Source organism: Mya arenaria, chromosome 15 (assembly GCF_026914265.1).
Source record: "Mya arenaria isolate MELC-2E11 chromosome 15, ASM2691426v1".
Classification (NCBI taxonomy): Eukaryota; Metazoa; Mollusca; class Bivalvia; order Myida; family Myidae; genus Mya; species Mya arenaria.
Genome location: NC_069136.1, coordinates 5,256,064 through 5,281,296, shown reverse-complemented (window position 1 = coordinate 5,281,296; position 25,233 = coordinate 5,256,064).

Genomic DNA, 25,233 nt, shown 5'->3' with positions numbered 1-25,233 from the left:
AAATGAACATTTGTTAATAAGCTACTTATCAAAAAAGTAATACTTTAAACACAAAACAGGGATGAATCTTACCACCAGTGCTATAGTAAACAATACTTTTCTTCCAATCACTGAACAATTACTGCCTGAATGGTGTTCACATCATCACATTTAAATATCAGATCGATATTGATCACTATTATTTAGTTTTATTTGAATGATCACATGATAGTTAATACTGACTAGGTACTGTTCAAAATCTTAACACTAGTTTTATATTCAACACTTAAGTTTCATTTAAATTATCACATGACTGTTAATACTGACTAGATACTGTTTGCAATCATAAAACTGTTCACAATCTCAACACAAGTTAGCTTAATTGGTTTGGTCCCAAAACGACTTTCAAAGGCCATTTCAGACCAAACCATGAATCTGAATCGTGTTATTTGATGGCCATGCCAGTGCTCCGGTGGATGTGTGCTCGAATCCCGAACCAAGGTACTCTTTTCTTCCTAGGTTTATACACAGCAAAAGAAAGTAAAAACTATTTTGGACTTATTATGTGCAACGTTTTCTTTGATATGGCACAAACACGGATTATAATAGGTCCGTGACACTGGAACAAATAAAAACATTAAGTCAAAAGTGAACATCTGCCTGAATAATACTTTCCATGACGTACCCAATCAAATTTCTTCGTCGTGGACTTATTATTTATCAAATGGACTGACAGTCCTTTTACATGGTACGTCTTCTTCCTTTATTTTTGACAGAAACTCTATGACAACTTATAGAGTTAAAGATAAGTTTTCCAATGTAATTGAGTATTACTCCACACTTTTGACAAGAATTGAGTATCACACATTATAAATATTTTTTTCAAGTTTCTATTACCCCATCGTTTTGATTTTAATTGAGTAACAGCAATGAACGATTATTCGTAAATAGTGTGATTTTAATCAATAACTGGTAACAACTATATAATTAAAAATAAGCACGACTTGCATGACATATACAAAGTATATCATTATGACAATAATTCACAACACACATTGACTAGAGTAGCTATGGCATTAAAATATCATTATGGCAATTATAGTGGACACTAACTAAGACCTAAGGTATTAGCCATGTAATACAACTCGGGAAACATCGGGTAGCATCAACATATATCGCCACTCGCCGTAACAGATCGCGACGAACATCGGGCGTATTCGGGCTGTACCGGATGTTGCTATTTTTAGAAACAGAAGGTATTTCCCCGCTATTCATAGGTGAATAATGGAATTTCTACATCGTAGTATTTGGAAACTCGGTGATGTTTTTCTCATGAATATACGTTAAAAATAAATAAACACTTAAAGTGCACGCTGGCAGTTGATTAAGATTCATCTAACAATTTGAGTCATTACAGTAGAACATGGATTATAAGCGAATTATACGCGTAAACGAAGATTTTCTGTCGAAAAAAACATATCATAATACATGTGCATACCACCCGTTATTTGTTTACAAAATGCATATTTCCATAATTAACCTGTGAGGAAAAGTTGTACTTGGTTTGGGGCTTGAAGCCAAGACTGCTTGGACATTAGCGACATTCATTTGCTTGGTGTAGGTCACCCTAGACTATCACGAATCATTATCAACCATATGCAGGAAACAACTACACATTTGTGCCTACCAACCCTTACTCTTGGCTAAAATGGATATAAGTGCAGAATGTATAATACTTGTGCTTTTGTATTTTACGGTGGTAGTTTCTGCTGGTTGATAATCAGAAGTCTAATTTCTTTCAGGCCGGAAAATAACTACTACTAAGTCAACAACACTCGGTTATGTAGAATTCCAGCCTGCATTCAATACTATGTTGGATCCTCGAGAGCGGATCTGACAGCCATGTCTATCCACAAGGCAGTCGCATCTGATAAAGATGATGTTAGTATTTAATATAAAACATATTTGACTTGGTTTTTGTTTGGTGGTGGTGTTGGTGGTGGTGGTGGTGATCAAGTTGGTGGTGGTTGTGATGATGATGAAAGTCCTTATAGTACAACTATTTCTCCTTTACAGCACTAAACGTTCTAGATTGGGTAAAGTACCTGAAGGGGCATAAAAAGGGGCATAATAACCAAATCAGCATTGATTCAGCATTGTGTGGTTATCATCTGTGCACACACTACAAGCACACTACAAGTACACATTGGAACATACCAAACTTCAAATGTTGAAGAGTGAAGAATTATTGTGAAAAAAATCTTAATGTTAGAATACCAATGACAAAATAAAACAGATAGACATCAAATTACCAATAGAAATTGTTTACATGTTATAATAATAAAAAAAACATTAGATGTGAACGTTCACTCTGACATTTTTGGAGGGGTATTGCCGCCCACTTAGTGCTCTTGTTTCTTCACATATTTTAGTTTAAAGGTACACTCATTTTTTTAAACTCTGTGTTCTGAGTTAGTATCATAAGTAAAATTCATTTATTTAAAGAAGTACATTTTATGAATAAGTCCAATTAAGCTTGATAATTTTTTACAAGAAAAAGGTTGATTTTTAAGCATTTTTTTAGCTATAAAAATGTACGGTTACATGACATTATGTATATTTTCTTCAAAACTGGACGGTAAACTATCATAAATTGTCTTTCAAATTGTTCAATAGACACCATAGATAATATTTAAAATGATTCCAGCAGCTTGCCTAATATTTAACTATCTTTTATGAATTTTATAAAACTGCTATACATCGAAAAACTGCTCTGTTCCGAAGACTCACCAGATCAATCAAAATGATTTTATTCCATGTGTATCAATAATGGGTTAGTTTGAACTTTAGTTTTCTGTTAACTGAGGTTTATTTTACCAGAAACTGTTGTGTTTATTTCATAATATCTGATAATGCGAACAAAATTCAAATATAGACAAAATATTTACTTGTCGCTCTTTGTTGCCCTTGGAGTTTGGGGTGGGTGTAATAAAACATAAATAACTTTTTAAATTCACGGTTAAAGATCTTCAAAATTTGGATAAAAGTCCCATAGCGTACCATGATTATATTTTCCTTGTTAACATCTTCGCGAGAAAAAGTTGAAAATAAAAATTTGAGTTTCCGCTTCCATCAGTCTATAATTGTATACCATCATATTTAATCAACGGAAAGCGCCTTTAGACAAACCCCGAGGTCTTAGATTACTTCAGGCATGTTTCCGGAAAATGATTGGCCAATAACGGAAACGATTATCTATATTAAACTGAGTTTATAAATACATTAATCGAATCAACTTCCGCAAATAAGACGAAATGAGTTTCCAACTTTCATTTTTAATTCATTACGCGTCCTTTCAAATTAATTGCGTAGTCTGCCTTTTCTTATGCGTTTTGTTACTTATCGATTTTTAAAGCAATTGGGTTTTCTATGATTTTAATAACGTATTTACACAAATACGCACCTTATCTGTAATTCTGACTGACAATGAATTTGACCCCGATTTGTATCAACACGGAGCCTGACATGTCCTTTAGTATAACGATCTCCCGTCATGTTTACTTGCATTTCCAGCCGTTCGATATCCACATACGTCCTTTGCGAGTGTATAAGAGAGAATGCTTGTGTTAATAATATCGGCGACAGTATTATTTTTATTTTTATTTAACAAATGAATTTACTGTTTACTGTCCGAGAAATAGCTTAACTGTAACCAGTCCGCCATGTTTCTTCAAGCGTTGTTGTCACTTACGATGACATATAGACTGGCTATAGAAACGATGAAAAGTTTATTTGGAAGGAGTTGTCTTTCTTTACCCGACGTTTTATTTTTATCGACGGGTAAAATTCGGATCGGAGAGAACAAAAAAAGATTGGGATTTCCTTCTTTTTTTTCTGAAATTTCGTTTTTTTTAGCGGACAATAAAAAAAACAGTGGCCTAAAATACATTGTCCATTTTTTATTTATAAATTACTAAATAATAAATGTTTGAACATATAAGACTATGACTTTTTAATAAATCAGAATCAAACGGGAGTTTAACCGATACACTTATCGTTGACCTCACTTTTCCAAAATGTAGCTATAACAATAAAAATAGATTGCTTGACAGTAAGGCCATATTACCTTAAAAACACTTTAATAACAACATCGATTACGACATCTATATGAAAATAAAACTCTTGAACAATTCAGATTTAACTTATAATACTAACAGTCAGCACGATGTCTTCTTACAAAAGCGAAATAGTAGAACAATTGAATAAAAAGAATAGAAACGAGAAAAGGGAATGACTAAAGAAATTCATTATTATTCTATACAACGTTTAAGCTTTAAGTTAATAACATTATGATTTTCCTTAATTTTGTAAAAGCATGAAACATTGATAAACATGTGGATTTCCGGAAAACATTGGTCATTATCCAATGACGGTATGGTTAAAGTTTTTAAACTCTACACTTCCCTTCAGTATTTGGTTATGGTTAGAACAAGCAGCTTCCTTGTTAATGCATACTTTTAACTTCAAAAGGGGATTATAAAACTCAGCAATAATTGAAGCTAGGATTTATGCATCTCACCTTTGCCTTTGTACCATTTTTCTCTAATATTCTAATGTGATTGTTTTTGTATCAGAGAACCACAGCCATACTAACCAGAGTATTCAAAATGAATTCCGTTGTTTATAATCGTATTTGTATTGATCAACCTTCTAAAAATATAGACATAAGAAATGTATTAAAGAATGTTTCATATCTGATGATTTTTTCCTTAGTAAACCGATTCTTGCTAGTTCTAATTGTACGATTTTGTAACCTACTTTTTCGTAACCTTAGTATCTAAATGTTGCACTCTCATGGACAATGTCCTTTTAAAATGTTTGCATGTCTTGGTAGCTGCATAAATTTAAACATACCATAATATATTCAAAGTAAAAAATTTAGGTAGGCGTTCATGATATCAAACTGTTCAATGCCTCTATGACGTTTCTTTAAACATATCAAACTTCCATAACGACGTTTCGAAAATATTTTTGAGTTTTAAAGGGTCATGGAAATGATTTTATAAAAGGTATTACACAAATAAATATTATACTTAACGGTCTCTGAAACCAATCTGAAAAGTGAGCGTGTATAAAAGCCAGATGGGAACAGTATAGATTTCGTGGTGGCGGATCCATGGTTTTGTCGTTAGACGCTCTTCTATGAGGAGCATTAAACGGGATCCAAGTGTGCTATACACTTGCATTCATCAAAGAATCATTGTCAAATCGTTTAGTTCCAGCAATCACAGCCTAGACTCGCAAAATGTGACGCCTATTGTCTTCAAATGATATATATCCGTCGAATAAGAGGCTGTAAATTGTAACTTAAACTTTTATTCAGCCATGATGGTATCCGCTTGAGCTTATTTAGCTTTCGCGAGAAATGCATTAATATTGTTTTTTGCAGGAATGAAAGAAATGAACGAATAACGGTATCGTTTTGGAATTGTAAAACAATTGTTGCCAAGAATGGAATTCTGGTGTCATTATGGATATCGGAAAACATTTCGCTGATGTAGGAAATAAGGAAGTAATGTGGTAAACCCGCATAGATAGATTGAAGTAAAAACAAACCTTTGTATACGATCAGATTGATACAATGAGAACCATTTTGAATCAATACGTTCAACAGGAAAAAGCCCTCAATGCCAAACTCAAATGCGTTAGATATATTGCAGGAGACATTACGAATTTCTGTGCCTTCGTACATTTCTCTACAGGTATTATAGTTTCGTCGCAAATAACCAATGTGAACTAGTCTTGTCTTTAAAATGGCATATGTTGCTATATCAAAAGTGCACATGTTAATGAGGTCAATGTATGACCAATCTAATTTCGTATTGGTTGTCTAAGGTCAATTTATTTAAGAAAATTCATTCCAATGGTATTAATTTGTTAATATGATTAATACTTAATCCCGGTCGTACACCGTAGCATACAAAGTGTTCAGTTGACGTTGGTTTGCATATTTGATGTACCATATGATCATGCTTTACGTATTTGTGTGTAGCTGTATCTTTTGTGTTTACGCATTTTACACTAAATCATAACTTAAATTTAAATTATTTTTTAAAGGGGATAATTGTTTGGTTAAAATGTTTTTCTGATTGCAGAGCTTAACCAGCCAACACATATCAGCAACGTTAACACGAATAAGTATTCAAACACAGGGGCGAACACAATATTTAATCTATTTTTTTCATAACATTGGCAAATACACTATTGTTACTAATGCTCAAAGTGGGCTACAACAAATACAATCAAATTCGTTTAGTTGAATATTATTTCTAGAATCTTCAAATTTAAATTGTAACGTATTAAAATGTTCTTTATACTGGAATGAGTTTCCAAATATCTTAGTATCAAAAATAGAACTATGACTTCAAAACCTGAATCCATATTTTACTTTAGGAGTTTTCTAACAATCAATTACCAAATTTCACGCTCAAATGACATTAGAATTGAAAATGTGTAAAGACAGGTTTTGTTTTGTTTTCAACTACTTGTGGGTCTTATTTTACAAAATAACATAAAATCGTTCCGTATGGTCGGCACATTTCGTTTGCATTTAACTCTTAGCTATTTAAGCTTTATGGATTCTTTTTTCGCAAACATTCCGTGTTTGACACTCAAAGTTTGATTTACATTTCAGCGAGTACTTCATAATTTAAAAACAAAAACACGTAGCCTTGATACTGGGGAAAAGGTTTTTCGATTTGTTGTTTTTGCGTGAATTGAAGCAAAATGATAACAACTTCCTATTTAATTAAAAACAAAATATTATTTTGTACAAACTCAAATCCCAAACCACTTCCATGATGTTACATTTGATATTTCGTGAAATGGTATACGAGACAGTCACCTAGGTGGAATAGATTTTAAAGTTGTAAAACTTGACTGTGTTTTGATTAAATTGCAAATGAAATGTTGGCTTACATTTTAATATTGGAGTTTCTGGTTTTCTCTTTTAACCCATATTCAAAATATAATATTCTTTTATAGGTTTCATCACTTTTTTAATCTTATATGCAAACACTTGGAGACTACCTTGATGTTTAAATATGTATTCATTTACAAACATTTTCTATGTTCACTTCGAACTAAAGTAAATGTATTACATTGTAAATATGCTTTCATTCTATGATCGAGTACATATAACTTTTCACTTACATAAATAAGTCATTATAAACTTTACAAAGACATTAAACAACTGGCAAAATATATGAGGCTGAACGTCTGATTTTTTACATGTGAATCATTTAAAGCAATATTCCATTTACATTGACGTAGGCTTGCATAATGATATAAGGCAAACATTTGATCCTTTTCAAATTTAAATATATAAACATTTGACATGTAAAGCCTAAATAAAAATTAGAAAACGTTTTAAAGTTCTTGCTTGAGTTATTAAACTATTTCTTCCAGTTATTGATAAATGTAATAGCCATATTCAGGTCTTTAACAAGATCTCAAATTAAGTTCATCACTAAACCTTTGGTTTGACCAAGCATTACGGAGAATAAATGAACAATTTACTTCAATGACATATATATATATATATATTCATATATTTCGCACATGACCTACAAATGGTCTTGTTTCTAGGGTAACTACACATGTGGGAGTAAACATTAACATATTTATGAGTCTTAAATTTAGAAATTTACAGGAAATATCAATAAGATGTTTTACATAATGTACCAGACCCATCCTTTTTTGGTTTATACACACACACACATACACTCTGTCCTCACTTTCTGTTCCCTGATATCCCATGAAATACTTTGTATCTTTTATCAGAGTAACTTAAATAGAAGGTACCAAAATGCTTACATCATTGTGTCCAATTTCTATACCTTGATTTTCTTTACCATCTATATTTTAAGGGTTAAAACGAATTGCTTATAATTGGTTAAAATTACAATGAAACAAAGAATTAGTCTATCCGTTCATTATAAGTGTATATCTGAACCATTCACCTTAATAAGTGAAGGGCCACTGAAAAAATATAATATTGCCTTAACGGCAATAAACAGAATACCCGTACAGTAGTGGACCCAATTAAACTGTCTATCTGAACCTTAAATCAGTCTTCTAATCCAATAACTTCAGTGTTTTATGACCATTAACTTTTGCAACAGACACACGTGGGGTAAGTTAATGCGGGATAGAAACGCTACAACAAACAGTTTACTGCTGGACATTTTGAAAAATGAGGTAAAGGGTGTTTAACGGAAAGCAGGATAATTTATTTTTTGCAGTATTGCAGCATCGGATTGTTTTTCACGTGACTGTGACGTGAAGTTTCTTTCACAAGCGATTTTTGTATTTCCTTTTTTGGAATATGATTCCATACATGTACTTCAAGCATTCACGCATGCAATATCTTTTATTAATATTGTTTGAGAGTTAAACACATGCTATGTGTAACATGTAATATCTGATTTAGGAAAAATGTTCCTATCTTATTTTGGTAAGGTGTAGTTATTAACGTAAATATAATTTGTGCTTATTAAACGATATCACTTGAACAATGCATGGCACATTTCTTCCCATTTGAGTTTAATTTTACTTATCAATTAATTGTCTAAGATTGTTTAAAAAAAATGGTTTGAGGCGATTATTGATACTTGCATACTTTCACTGCATGCCTCATAGAAGTAAGTCTTAACTCAAATCGTAGGATATGTGATAAAGAAAGTAATGTTATCGATATGAGTACACTACAATAACAATAGCATTCCTTAAAAAATGTATTTGGTTAAGTGTCATCGAATAACTTTCAGTGTGTGTATACCACGTGATACATTGCGTCATAAATGCTACGTCGGAAGGCAAAATTTTGCTTTGAATGGAGACTTTAAACAAAGATAACTTCACTATTTCTTCATTGTTTTAAATGAAACATAACACAGTCTACGCCGCATACGGAGCACCGCTTTCGGTCTTTGAACATAGTTTGATTGAGAGTTTTGTTTCTTAAAACACTTCGACAAACCATTTTTTAATACGGCCGTCTGACGGAGCACTGTCAAATATTATTTGGGAATCAAGTTTGTCGAAGTGTTTGATGAAACTAATCACCTGATCTAACTCCGGTAATAAAACGAAGGCGTGGCTCTTTAAGCGACATATACTGTCCTTGTTTCATTTAAATTAGTGCAGTAAAAGAAATGTTATCTTTTTTTAAGTATACATTTAAAGTTAAAAAATCCTTCCCCACGTAGCATATATGACGTAATTTGTCACGTGGTATGCATACACTGATTATGCTTGATACAAGTCTTTTTTCAAGGACAATGAATGACCTTTTGTGGCAATTCTCGTACCTAAATTGCTTCAAATAAATGCTTTTTATGTTAAAAAGAACATGTTAAATAAGAATGAAAAATATGTTATATGACAAAATAACACAAAGACAAACGTTTTGATAGGAAAGATCAATGGCAACGTGCATAGCATCAGAAATATGGCTGACTTCGAGACGATTGGTTATTGATTTGGTAACAATGTAAGGAAAGCTACAAACTGAATACGGTAGAGTACCTTTTCTGCAAATTATTACATGTAAAAGACAATGGTTTATAATAAAACCCATTACTATTTTTAATTCATATGAATATTTTGTACTAATGAACTCGTGTTTTACTGATCATTCAAAGGCGATAATACTATATTTTATTGATCAAGCTATATTGATGTATATGTCTGGTCTGTTTGGTGTGTTTGTACGTTTGTGTCTGACATTCAAGGTCATTTGGCCTATTAACCTTGTGTATGATCGATTTATTTATTTACTTGTCTTATCCCTGAAGTTTTCGTTCGAAAGCTAAACTGAATTATGGAAAGGGTTTGGAAACAGTGGCACGAAAAACAGCCATAGATTGACACACAGGAAGTTTGGTTTCATTGCAATTGCTCACTGATATTTATAATATCGTTAAACGCTCCATCTTGCACCGCCTTAGTTGTTTTTACTTTCAAGAATACAAAAAAACATACCCAATATTCCCGGGGTAACATGTTATGTTCATCTTCACTATTTGCAAAGTACATGGCCACATTGTTCAGTCGTCACACGTAGTCTAACAAATTAAAGGCACATTAGCGTTTTTGAGGCTGTCCATTGACAGCAATTGTCAGCCTCATCTTCCATTCGTAATGTATAAAGACTGTTAGGTACTTAACTGGTTCTAGGTTAAAGCATAATACCATATGTTGTCTTAACTATAACAAGTTAAATGCTGCATATTTAAAACTTTTCTTTCTTTGGTTGGAATCTGTTTCCGGTGGGTTGGTGCAGTTAGCCTTTAACAGCTAACTCAGTCTGGCTTCTTACCATATGGCTGTAATGATGATAGAAGTGTTGTTTTATTAACAAAAAACAACCGAAATTGAGAGTTATATATAGTCTAAAGGATAAACATAATAATGACAGTTTTGCGGGGTTTTTTTGTTTGCTTCTTATTGTATGCTTTGAGGATCTCAAAATAGTAATCAATATTTATGTGAGTTGCGTTGGATCATAATTTTCAGGGAAAAGTTTTAAATGAGATGTAACTAGACCTAAACGCAGAAAACCACTCCAGACCCTCCCGCCCCCGCCAATAAGAACGAAATCATAGCGATAATGAGTTATTCTACAAAACATTCTTTGTAAATATTATTGTCAAATACCATGTTCAGTACATTCTAGAGTACTTCGACTACCAATTTGGCGTTGCTTTCTTAGAACACAAATTAAGGGATAGAAGCGATTCTTCTTTTGGTATTTTAGGAATACTCCTGCGTACCATCTATTTCCTTTTTATCTACTTGCTTAAATGGCACAATTGCGCGATTTGTCACGCTAATCAAACATTTCCTTTTTGAAATCATTACACTATTTTCCATAGCTACTCCTTCGCAGGCTTTACGGGTATTTACGATTTCTTGTCGTATCAACGTGACTTTCAATAAATAAGAAATAATTAAGAAATATTACACACCACTGAGGGTCATATGACATGATAAGACCGGCCAGTCAGCCACCAAAGGTGTATAAGCCGAGGTCCATTCACCTTCGGGGTCTGACTGACCGGTCCTTATAATGCCATATGACCCGAAGTGGTGTGTTATATTTCTTATATTATACCGAACACTTTTCATTACAAGACAATATTTTTAAAGCGATTTAAATGATAATGTTTACTTGCGACAAATGTTCGCCGTTGTTAAAATAGTAAGACACACTAACCAATCGTATGACGTCAGCGGTCCATATTACATTTTTGGCGAGGTCCGGACCGGTCAAAAATATAATATGGACCGCTGACGTCATAAAACTAGATTTTCATCAAAATACAGTGATATACGGACCGATCGAGATTATATAAATAAAGAAGGGACAAATTGATGTGAGGTATAATATTATACAATATGTATAAGCGTCTGTTTTCTTAATCTTAGCGGAACATACGGAGCAACTAAAAACCCAAAATGTTTGTCCGTGTACCCATAAATTTAATAAGAACATGAATCATTAAACACGATATTATATTTTTAACATTGACATAGTTCTCCACGTTTTGCGATTGTTATCAATATGATCGCGTTTATTTTTGAGCTGGATAATTGTCGTGAACGTTCATCTTCTTTAATGTTGAAAAATGATAGAATGACAAATACTAGTTTACTTATAACAAAATATACATATAAAAAAGGTTTAAATAGTGCATTTCAGTTACTTCTGTTATAGTCCTTTTTATTCTAAAGTATATACACATGACGAATTGTTACCTTGACTCTGTTCAGTATGTAAAATGCGTCTGCTAAACGTGCTTGTTTAAATGGACAGATACTTGTAACAACAATAAAATGTTGTAATTTTATAGCAAAAAGGTCACATTCAAAATACCTTAAGGTAATTGGGACATCGATCATCTGGATGGACAGTTGGATTGTGTATCGATTTATAGAAGTTTTGTTAATTATCGTGTTCGTGTTAGATACACATTAAGATGTAATGAAATTATTCAATATGTGTGATGGAAATTCAAGGCATTGTTTGCCATGAAATTCACGATCCACAGCATATATTTGATTTTTACCCATTATTTAGTGTTGCTGACTGGGATAATAGCATGTTCCCCGAAAATGTAATGTTTAGCAGAATACATTTAACAGTAGACAGTGTTGCGCCAAGCCAGACAGATATGTAATTATGGCAATCGTGTAAGAAGTTAAATAAAGTTGACAAAACAGATCAAAAGTTAGACAGTTTAAGACCCGGTTCAATGTTCTCTGTTGTTTCAACATTAATATAGATTCATATATTTCGCTTGAAAGAAATATAGAAAGAACGTATACATAACATAACATTTATTCAGCATTAAATGACATATAACATATAGCCAAAATGCAAAACATATGAAATAAATCACATGAAACAAATCATCGTGAAGATCAAAGACATAGTCAATAGATAAGTATACTATATATCATGTCAAATTCTCAACATAATTAGGTTCTCGATCGTAACAAAAATGCATGATATAAATATTTACTAACACTGTGCATAGTTTTTCCGCTGTCTGAGGATAAAAAGGGTAATAATTTTTTTTGGCCAATGGCAAAAGTATGGTTTAAAGAATTGTTTTCGTAGATTGTGATATTTTGCACATACTAAAAGAAAATGATATTCATTTTCGATGGTATTCATATTACAAAAGATACATATACTATCTGTTCTTGGGATGTTATGATGTCTTCCCGTTTCGATTAATAGGTCATGTGAGAAAACTCGAAATTTTCTAAGGGCAATTCTATATCTATTTATGTGTATACTATCTAGATATTTTACTTGCTTGAGTTCATTTTTACACCAGCGATATGTTTCTAGTCTGTTTGAATCAATAATATCTGTATTCCACGACTGTTTATAAATATCAATCATTCTTTGTCGTATTATTTCGATCGAAATCGGTTGTATATCTTGATTTTATCATATTTCTGACATTCCAATTTCATCTAAATAAATATTTTCTTTATTTGATATGCCCAATTCATGCCACTGTATGTTTTATTGTTGTCAACGTCACCTTTTAATATTCTATATGTATTTTTGATTAATGATATATTATTAGATTTTAAAATTCGTATCCAATACTTAAGCATTCTTATATTTCGTTCAGTTATCATTGGGTGCCTTCCTATTTCACCATATAAGGCGGTGAGATTCGTACTTTTCCTGACGTTTAAAACATTTCTCATAAATTTGCAATGAATTAGTTCTTTAGTTTTTTGCTGGATGGAATCCAATGATTTCTGAACCATAATTAAGAATTGATCCAATGAGACTGTCAAAAAGATTAGTTTTTTTTCTTTGATGTTAAGGTCCAGCTGGTTATAAACGATAAACAAACTGTGTAAGGCACAAAGAGAATGTTGTGCAATGTGTTTCTGTGTCGTATTCCAGTTTCCATTGTTGAACAAGGTTATACCCAAGTATTTAAATGATTCAACAATTTCTAGATTTGTATTATTCATGTTAAAGATAAAGTTAGATTTTCTGCCTCTTTCGAATATCTTAATTTTAGTTTTTAATGTATTAACTTTGAGATTCCATATTCCACAGTAGACTATTAAATCATCAAGCATTGATTGTAGGGCCTGAGGAGTTTGAGCAAAAATAACAGCGTCATCGGCAAATAAAAGCAGATATAATTTAACATCGTTTATGGTGAAAATTCCTTCTATATTATGATGAATATTTAATAAAATATCGTTAACGAAGAATAAAAACATCAAACTTGAACTGTGGTCTCCCTGTTTCACGCCGATAGTTGATGTAAAGAATGGAGATAGGTTTGTTTTATATCGTACACATGCCTTGACGGCACTATACATCGCCTTGATAGCCTTTCCGAAACGAGTGCTTATATTTTCAGTTATTAACTTATAGAATAGATGTGATCTTGTAATTTTATCAAAACACTTCTTATATTCAACAAAACAGCAATACAGTTTCATCTTTGAGGAAAGTGTTTTTGCTATAATCGAATGTGAAATATACACACAATCAATTGTAGACTTTCCTTTTTGAAATCCAAATTGTTTTCGATAATTTTATTTTTAATACTACTCCACGTTGTTAGTCTATTAAGTAATATTTGAGAATAAATTTTCGAAAGAATATTTATGAGTGTTATTCCTCTATACTTCTTTGGCTCGTCTACATTTCCCCCTTTAAAAACAGGTACTATTATACCATCCCCAAAGGATCTGGGGTATTCTCCTGTAGAAAAGATGAGATTGAATAGTTTCGATTGAAACGGTGATATATCTGTAAATATAGTTTGATAAATTTCCGCGAAACGGCCTTTCTTTGTGTTGTACGACTTATTTCCATTTAAATGCTCACAAAAATAATCTTTAATATTTAGATTTAAACAAGTGTGTTTAGAAATCCAAGTTTCTGATAAAAATATAACATCATACTTATTAACAATGTCAAAAAGTCAGTATCTATTTTTTTTTCTCGAAAGACCATTAAGGTTCCATGATATAAGTCTTAATTCTGGTTCCCTTGACTGTCTTATGCACTATTTATTTTATGGTTACAGAGTTTGCCGTTTTTTTTGTTAATTTTCAATTTATATAGAGTTGATTTCCGGTGATACGGGCGGTGTTTTCATGTTCTTCGGCGTCCTTCACGATGGGGTAGAATGCCTTCCGAGCGTCACGATTCTCTTGTGGGGATTGTACTTCGGTGCTATGACCGGAACTCTTCAGGGCATCTTAGATGGGCGGTTCGAGGGATTTTAACCTAATGGCATCCCTTGATTTGTATTTTTGGAATTTAACCACAATGGGACGAGTCTTACTAGCCGCTTTTGCCTTGAGTCGATTCGCACGGTCGAAAATCATACCGTCTGTTTCAAGCTGTAATATTAACTTTATTAGGTCCTTGATAAGCTCCTCACAGTTCTCATTATTCTCAGGGGCACATTCAGATATCCCGTAAAATAAAAAGTTGTCTCGCATTTTTATCTGGTAAAATGTGTCCATGTTTTGATAACTAAGATCTGAATAAATCATGATAAAAACATTAGCCTTGATAATGTTTTTTTTTATAGTTACGTGGCTTCAATTTCCCCACTAAAATAACGCTACAAATTAGCCTTCAAATGTTGTTCATAATTCATGGCTAAGTAGCCTTAATTTCCCCAGAACAATAACGCCAAAATGTCGCTAATGTATTTCAACTGTATCTAAATCATATGCATTTTTTTGTTTCGATCATTAAAGTTAAATGAGTTAAATACGATAATGCATTTAAATGTTCGACATCAGCCCATATAGTGTTTGCCTTAAAATAGCATATACATAACAACATAATGGAAGCATTTTTTATCTCATTGCTTTTATCGTCGTCATCATCATCATCATCATCATCATAATCATCATCATCATCATCATCATCATCATCATCATCATCATAGAAAATCTGCATTTATTACAGTCGTAGTTATTGTAATAAAATAAGCTCTTACAAAGAAATCAACAAATATCATCTTAGCATTCGCCTATATTTGTATATATAAAATTTGACGTGCATATTATCTGTATATAACCCGCTTGGAATTATAACATCATTGCTGATTTAAATATTTCGCTCCGATTGGATAAGTGTCACATCATTTAACTCAAGGTAGGATTCGTTACAAACATCAGCGATTCCTTCACACAAACGCATGTGTTCGGTTGCAGTTTTTTTTTAAATCACTCAATTGAAAAAGAAACTGCTAGTTTTTCATCGTAACGGACGATTATTCATAATGTAATTATGAGTATTGATCGCAATTTTAATGCGCTTATGCTGCATTAAAGCAGTAGGGCAAGTGAGCAATTTACCAAGTAGCGAATGCGTGCCTCATAGAATTTGCTCACGTGCGCTACTGCGTTCATGCAGCATAAACGAAAGAAAAAAATGCAAATTCCTCTTAATGGTCTAATTATCTTTTCTTTTCATAGTCGATACTAATAAACACATGCGCGTTACATGGGTTTCCAAATTACAATAGCTTCATTAAGATAGCAGTTTTAAACAAATCGATACACTGATATGATGATTAAAGATATTGATGTTAAAGTCATTTTTATGTGTCTCAAATTAATAGGTCTAATTTTAATATAATTCAACAGAGGAGCGACTTCAAATAATATATGAAGCAAATCCTTGTCATTGAATACACGTCTACCAACATTGTTAGTGTGAATAGAGGCTTTTATTGTATAGAATGTGTCAACAATCGTCATTTAACACACTATCGTAATTAACGAGATCAGGAAATTTATAATTAAGCTAGCCTTTGAAGTGATCTTATAATACTGCACTAGTGGAACACAAACTGCATCTGTTTTATCGGTTTGTTTGAGAAAATAACCATATAGACTTTGATAAAGGAATAAATACAGCATTTTCTTAGACTATAAGTCAAACAAATTCCTCATTTGGGATTCACTCATGGGAGATAAGCTTAAAAGCATGCTTATATTTCTCTTCGACAAAGGATAACATTACAATGCATTATGTGGTTTCGAAATCCTACCATTAAGTATATTTCCTGTAAATAAGCAGGGTCGTCACAGATACCGTTTTATTTGTGGACGGCATTATATTGACAATAAGTAATCCAATGACCTAGAAATGTAAGGAAAGCAATTTAGACGATTCAATCTTCTTCAATTTGAACTGAAGTGCGTTAAGGGTATAAGGAAACGGACGCACCATAATAAGGCGAAAACGCTTAATTGAAGAAATGTGATTCTCAGCATCGCATCTTCATCACAGTTGTTTAAGCAGCTATATTTAATCAGTGTAATCAGCTTTCATTAAACAGTGGAAAAACAACATTACAATGAAATATACAGGGGACAAGCCTTGTAGCAAAGAATCAAATATAAAGCGTGTTTAGACGCCCACACCCAGAGCCCAGAATACACTGAACGAGAGTCATTAACATACCAAAACCACACACAGTCCATATTATATAGCATTATCACTAAATAATGGGATTATTGCTTGGGAACGGTCATTAAAACATGTTTCATTGAAACGTAGCCAAGATTCAAGTTCTGAGAAATCAACCGCCATATCAAATTATAAGGTCCTTCTTTTAAAATAACATATTCTTAACAGGTTTCTTTTAAATTGTAAACGATAAAAAAATAAAGTCTTTCTTTAAAATTATATTTACATTACAGATTTCAATATGCTTCCTTAAACTTGTATGAAATAAGTTATAAAGTAATGTTCTTTATGTGTGTTTATGATTCAATATTGTTATATTTTAATCATAAGTAGAAAGATATCAGACATTTCTATTGGCTAGACTAATCACACGCGACCTAGATATCCCTCCGCATTGTTTATAAACAAAATGGTTTAAACGCCAACAAATACTTACCTCAATTTAAATGAAGCTGTAGGACTTCCGGGATACTAATGGCTAACGAATCATAGTGCCAGGAAGCATCTTGTTCAAAAACTTTCTGATAACAATGTTCCGCCAACCAGATAATAAAGATCACTAGTCACAGAAATATCCAATCAGTCAACAAATACAGCCACAATAGTGACAAACAACACAATAATAATTCAAACATCTCCATCTTGACAAACACAGGCAATGTGCAATCAATGCCATTTCCTTGCCACTTGAATCAGCTGTCGGTTACCAAAAACACATATACGAATTACGCAGCACAGGCTTCTTTATGATAATTAAAACCTGGTAACTGCTAGCTATTTTTGTCATTTTCATTTGGAACTATTTGTATGGCGCATCGATGACATTCCAGTCTTAGTACTTTGGCTGTCAAACAATAGGGTTCAGGAAGTGGAACTAAATAGGTAATAAAAACACCGTTTTATGCATGTGATAAAAAAGATCTGACACTCGTTGTCATTTTATACAACATTTTATACAACATTTTATTAACTCTCTCCATGAAAGTTGTTATTAAGCTTGCCAGAGGCTCGCTTACTAACAAATTTCATGAACTCGTTTAATAAAATATTGTATTAAATGACAACTCGTTACAGATCCTATATTTTAACGATTGTTGACATAACAGCGGTCTAAATACAACTGGGCAATTATTCCCGTACACAAACAAAAGCACACAATAACAAAAAAAGAAAAAGGAAAAACAAATATGTATACAAACATAATAACTTTAATGTTTATGACAGAAGTCTTCAATTGAATTGATTATTTTGGAAAAATGCATGACTGTTCAAACTTAAATGATTTCGTCTCGTAACTATAGGCTTAAAATTCCATAATTTCAATTAATGTAGCGCTATACCCTTATATATTGAAATAAAAAACGCACTATAGAATGATTTAAAGGGTCAAAAGCGAATTTGTCGCAATGCATCCTTTGTGCGTCATTCGTGTCTTTAATTTGGAGATGTTTGTGCCAAAATAAGTTCCAAAATACCACCTGCGCATAATAAGGTTTGTTTTGAGTATATTTCTTCTTTTATTATCTCATCAACATGCCAACAATATCATCGAAACGCAGCACGATAAATAAGTAATTGAAAGTTTGAATTACACATTCTCATGCACGTACTCATCCACAATCCCGAAAGGGGAAATGAAAATAGTGATTACGAAGAAGAGTTTGGTGAAAACGATGACAGCAATCACAATATGTTTGTAGAAGATTTAGCTGTAAAGCTTCAACTCCAACTAAATAATAAAAAAGCAATAAAACTACATCCTGGTAATCGTTTTCTCCATATTGACAAGCTAAGTGTGATGTTCCTAACTGCAGTTTCGTTAAAGGAAATATGTAATAAATATTGTTATAAATGTTAACCGTTTTGCAACATTAAAGGTTCATTTATATGTATATGGTATATTTACCTTGATTTATCTTCTCAATTGGTGAGCACGTGTTTCTAGAAAGACAAATGCCTTTATGTTCGCGATGTCAGCGTCTCTGAAGTGCAGTAGCAATTAAGTTTAACTCTTTTTTTTAAATTGAATACTAGAGAATAACTTGACAAATGGCCTTAAAGTATTATACCAAGGTAAGATTTGAAATGGAGGCTCAGTATCAGATCATTTCAATTCATATTTCTTTTGTAGTATTTTATATTTCATTACCTAAAATTAGTATTGAAATATTTATAAAATATAAAATATTTGACCTAAATATGTATATGCTGTTGGAACGAATCTAAATCTTAATCTCAATTGATTTCATTTTTAGCATAACAATTATTCAAAATCGTATAGGTTTTACTCTTTTGAAAAGTGTATTTTCCCAAAGAAAGTGTTGTTTAAATCTGTTTCTAAGATTCCAAAGAAAAACAATTCACAGTAACATGAACTGGAGAACAACCAGTTAATTTGTCTATGAACATAATGACAACTTCTGCTCAAGAAAAGGTTCACTAAAGTATTCAAAAAATTATCAATCCATTCTGAGAAAAACGTTTTTCAAACGAGTGAATCCTTACACTATTATTATGATACAATGCTTTTAACCGGCAAAAAACAGATAAGATGGAGACCTGCTTTGAGTTTTTTAGTTTTTAAAATAAAGGCCTGGTGTTATAATCATTTTGGAAAATATGTATTCAAAAGCAACAAATACCATATTAAGTATGATAATATCACTCCTGGTTCCAATGAGTTATGTTTCATTCTCTCTAGTTGTCAACATTGATAAGACTAAATACATCCTCATCTGACATTCAAAACAAGCGAGGTGTTCGTAAGATTAACAACAGTCTGCGAAATAAACTTTTTACCAAGTGTAACAAGTCTACTACCATCTTTATCACTATTGAATTGTATAATGTGACTATTAAAGTAAAATATGTAAGGAAACCTTACTAATTCTGACATTGCTTACGTACGTTCTACGTTTAAAAACATGATGAATTTCTTAATAATAAAACATTTATTGTCAGCATTTTTAAATATTTTCACAATCGCTACCAGCACTTAAATCATTCATTTCCATTTTTTAACTATGATAACTATCTTATTTAGGCCACTTTAAGAACCTCACCTCCTTATATAGTAATATCATCTTAAACAATGTTTATCTAAGTCTTTTATTAACAATATGATGACACTCATGTTGGATAGTTTGTGATATATTTCAACATCTGACACTGTGTTTTTTATTGTCCGGCGGGTAAATTCTTCAACAAATAGGACTCAGAATGGTTTCATTATTAAGTCCCTTTGTGGCCAGGCATATTTATAATCAATTATAATTTGAAAAATAGTACAATTGTATGCATATAATTCTTTTAGCATATTATCAAATATAATGTAAGGTCATATAAAATCAACATAAATTAGAACAGTTGTAACTGTACCCACTAACCGATTTATTGAAATTAATTCCACGTACTACATAATTGTAGGTATTTTGCTTAATACAGGGATTTATGTGTTGAATACGGAATTCTACGGAATTCCGTTAAGGCAATCGCCTTTGAAAATGTTGATCTGAAACGCGATTCTCCTTATTACGATGATGAAAACGGGAAATCACGAAATAACGATAACGAAAACGCGACAGTGCACACGATGTAAGATACATTTCATGGCAATACTATCCGCTAAAATCGGCGATCAATGCCAGAAGATCTACGGAAATGACGCGCTGCACTTTGTCGTTACTTCCACTTTTATGTGCTCTACTACTTCGCTCGGATAAAATCGACGATTCTACACCAGCGATTTCTTCCATTGCTGCAAACAATCAAATGAAGTCATAATTATGCGCCGACGTTTGTTTTGCACTTGTGTTTAGAAATGACGCTGATGTGTAAATTTACACGATAAAAAGGTGCCATATTAATTTTGCTATATAGCTAATAACCGTGAGGACAATTTAGCTATCGTTAATGACTTAATACTATATATAGCGAAGGTTATATAATATAATAAATAACTTGCTATGTCAGCGACAATCAATAGTGGGTGTCCAAAATCGATGTCGCTAATGTTACTACCGGTAACTGCGTATTTTTTGGTTTTGTGGTAAAAGTCGAGTAAATGTCATTTTTTTATTTCCGGTCTCGTTGAATTCAATTTAACAAGGAAGGTCACTCTCGTACACAATTGCGGTGAATGTAACCACTTTTGCTTATAAACATAACAAACTTTCCCAAAATTACAAATTGTTTTCAATTGTTTATATATTTCATAAAACCTTCTTCAATAACCTGTCTCTATGATGTAGTGGGTCCGGTCTTACCTGCAAATACCGGGGTTCCCGGCTCGATGCATTCTGTTTTTGAAACCTTTTTTGGTTTCGTTTGTAATTAACTAGTTTACTTTTTTGTGAAAGTTTTATGAAATTAAGTTATTATAATGAAATGTTCAATATGACAGGTTATTGAACGTTAAGCTGGTTAACAAATATATAATATGCTTTTACATAGATGAAATGCTAAGATAACTTGCATGATGCGGTGTGCATCATTTTGCAATTGATGTGCAATTATTAAGTATGTGTGGTGTTCTGTATTTTTTCGTTAAGTTATTAAAGGCAGAAAAAGGTAATGGAAATTTACTTTATATTGCAAAATGCATTACCATAGCATTTCACGTACTGATTCCAGGCCGTTGACCATTTAAATGATCATGCTGATACTATGTATAAAGAACGTATTCCTTACTGTCATTATGAACTTTCGATTATTGTCCGCAATAGTAAATTGAAATGCTTGGTCCGATTCGATTCGATTATCGATAGCAATGGGGTCCGATTTTCAAACACTAGTTGTTAATCTTCCTAATCCAATGTTAAATTTTAATAAGGATATAAGGGTGGCAAGTATTGTCATAGTCGAACGTCATAATTGTGCAGTATATAACGGTAACTTTTTGGCTGTCATGAGGTTAGATAAATAAACATTTTAAAATAAATTGGTTCAAACAAGGGCAAATAACGATTTCTTAAATATTAATCAAGAAGTTTGGTTGCAGTTAGTGCTTTGTACGACTTTGTCAATTGACAGTGCATTAAGTAATACTCGTATATTGAAACACAATTGAATTTCGTCAGCACGGACTATTTAAAAAGTGCACTGTAGCAATTGTAATGGTTACATTTGTAATGTGAAAATACACGTAACAGCGAAAATAAAGAAATCACTCTCCTGATATGGTTCAACGTCATTCATTACTTAAATGATCACTATTATCTAAAACAAACAAATGATTGCTCACACTGCTAGAGGCTGTTTTACTGATTTAACCATAACCTTTAATGCCTCATAAAGAAATTGTATTGGAATTTCAAAATAGCTATTATAGAGACGCAGCATGAATCTAGGTACCCCACACAGATTTTCTCTGTTAACAAATTTATTTCTTCAATATAAAAGTTTTCCTCAATTTATTATTTAACATGCGTACTGTTACATTAGATGAATTCATTCACTTTATTTTATTCCTAAGAATACAGTAAAGAATAAGTGCAAGAAAAATATCACAAAAATAGATGATTCAGTAACATAATTGTTTTTAAATCTTTTAAACGTAAGGAAAAGCGGGAACGGTTCTAAACATGTTAATACATTCGGTAAATAAGACACATACATCTCTCTTCCGCGAAAATTTTCCCAGCGATAACAAAGTTCGTGTAATAACGATTCGAATTAAACGTTACACGCGCGTGTTGATGCAATTTAATAATACATTCACTGCTAAGAGGAAACGAAGTCAGACGAATGAGATGTAATGTGGTCACATGATAACAGTTTGAATAATGTTCTACTTCTCTATGTGATCACGTTTTACATTATACGCCGACATCTCGTTTATGGCAATCTCAACATGTATCCGGACATAATTGTTAAGATTTTACTGAATAGCCACTGAATAAGAAAAATGTTACCATACACAAAGAAAAAACGCAAGGAAAGCGTCAAATCTCCTTGTTTCATTATTCTCATTCATTAAGAGTTCTTTTTTGGATAATTTGCTAGGTCTAAAATGATAACAATTTCATTATACGCTGACGTCTCGTTAGTGTCGATCTCACATGGTTCAGAAAATAATTGTTTGATCAGACCATGCATGATTCAATGAGATGTTCCCATTTCTTAGACAATGATAGACACAAGGGACAAGTCAAATCTTGGAGTTCATTATTTCCAACTGTCGTAACAAACAGTTGCCTTAACGAAAGCTCATTCTGAATCCGGAATAATTGAAAATAAGTAAACTATTATAGTGCTTCAAATCTATCTTACGAACAAATATGAACCTTACAGAAAAGCATTACAAATACACAATGTGTTTTATTTCCCATCCACTACTTTTTCAAGTAGGAGGTTTAGAGGGTGATAATATGTTGCCTCTGTTTTTGCCATTGTGCGTATATTTGATAAACAATTAAGAATTTGTCCCCATATAGTGGCTCAAATAAACAACAAAACGATTCACGAAGTCTTGAACAATGGCAAAAAGGTCAACTTTTCACATTCAGTTCATAATTGACCTAATTTATCTTTTCTTAACTGGATGAAAAACAGAAAATAAAATATTGTTAATCTTTTTGTTTTATTTCAGGTTTATATCATTTTTCCCGTATGTTTCAAATCTGAGGACGGCTTTACTTTTTTTGATAATTTGCGGAGCCTAAAATAAGTCTTGTTTATGTTTATGTTCCGGGTGTATGTTTAAACATTTTGCTACTGAGCATGTTTCTGTAGCTTTTTGCATATATATTGTCATCTTATCTTGTTCATGATCACACAAGATAATTACAAACTATGTAACCCATCTATTCAATGTAATAACAATGTGCGGTTCCCCAACATTACCCAAACATAGTGCGCCATATGGATCTCTTACTTGTATTTTTAGTGTCGCTGCGATCGCATGAATCCATTTCCCCATGTTATCTTACACACAGTCATTAATGTGTACAATGCACATATACCTTGATGACCTAATACCGTCAAGTAATCAAAAAATACACGTACCCGTACAAGTAGTAGTCCACAAGAACACCTTCAAGTTCAAGTAGTAAAACGCAATTACACATAATTCATACAAGTAGTAGTCAAGAAGTACACGTTCCCGTACAAGTAGTAGTCCAGAAGTACACGTACCCGTACAGGTAGAAGTCCAGAAGTACACGTACCCGTCACGTAGAAGTCAACAAGTAAACTTTCACGTACAAGTAGTAAAACACAATTACACATATCCATACAAGTATTTGTCAAGAAGTACATGAACCCGTACAAGTAGTAGTCCAGAAATACACGTACCCGTACAAGTAGAAGTCCAGAAGTACACGTACCCGTCACGTAGGAGTCAACAAGAAACTTTCATGTACAAGTAATAAAACACAATTACACATATCCATACAAGTAGTAGTCCACAAGTACATCTTCAAGTGGAAGTCTACAAGTCCCCGTACCCGTACAAAAGAATAATTCGTATTTTAAGTGTACGCCAAAAACGTTTTATGACATAATTGATAATATAATATACTTCAAACGGCGTGTAACATGTTCTGCTCTTTTCTTATGTACGTTAACGGCGAGTTTTCCAACCTCATTATGCATGAATTATCTGTTTGTTGTGTGTATTTTCGGTGGAAAAAAACAAATTGAGTTACGACAAGGCACAAATGAGACAAGGCGAGTAATTTGCCACTGACAATATACTTCAGAATATTATACGTCTTTTGTTTTTCCATATCTAATCACCAGTGGTAATCTTAAAATGTTGAACGGGCACCATAGCCATTGTTTAGTTTCAAAATACCTTAATTAATACACTAGTGGCTTGGTTATGCGATGAGGAGTTTGCGTTAATTAATAATAGTATGTGCGAATGCATGTTGCTTTCTTCATATCTTTTATTTTAGAGTGTGGGTTATTATTCAAGAATAATGGATAGTTATATGCAAATTGGTGTATTTTTAACAGACCGTTTATGAGTAAATTGTTTGCGTTTAAATGTTATCAAAAGTCATGTCCACTTTACTTTGTAGAAGAATTTAGGATTAGTTTTTTACCTCCGGAGTTACAATAATAGATGGAAGCGATTACGGTATGTAAACTTACCGGTATCAGTCAAAGTTTTTATTACCTGTTGAACGCGTTTTTTATGAATTGAGTTTTTGTTTAATCTGTCCCTCAGACAACCTTCATAGTGCTTATAACCC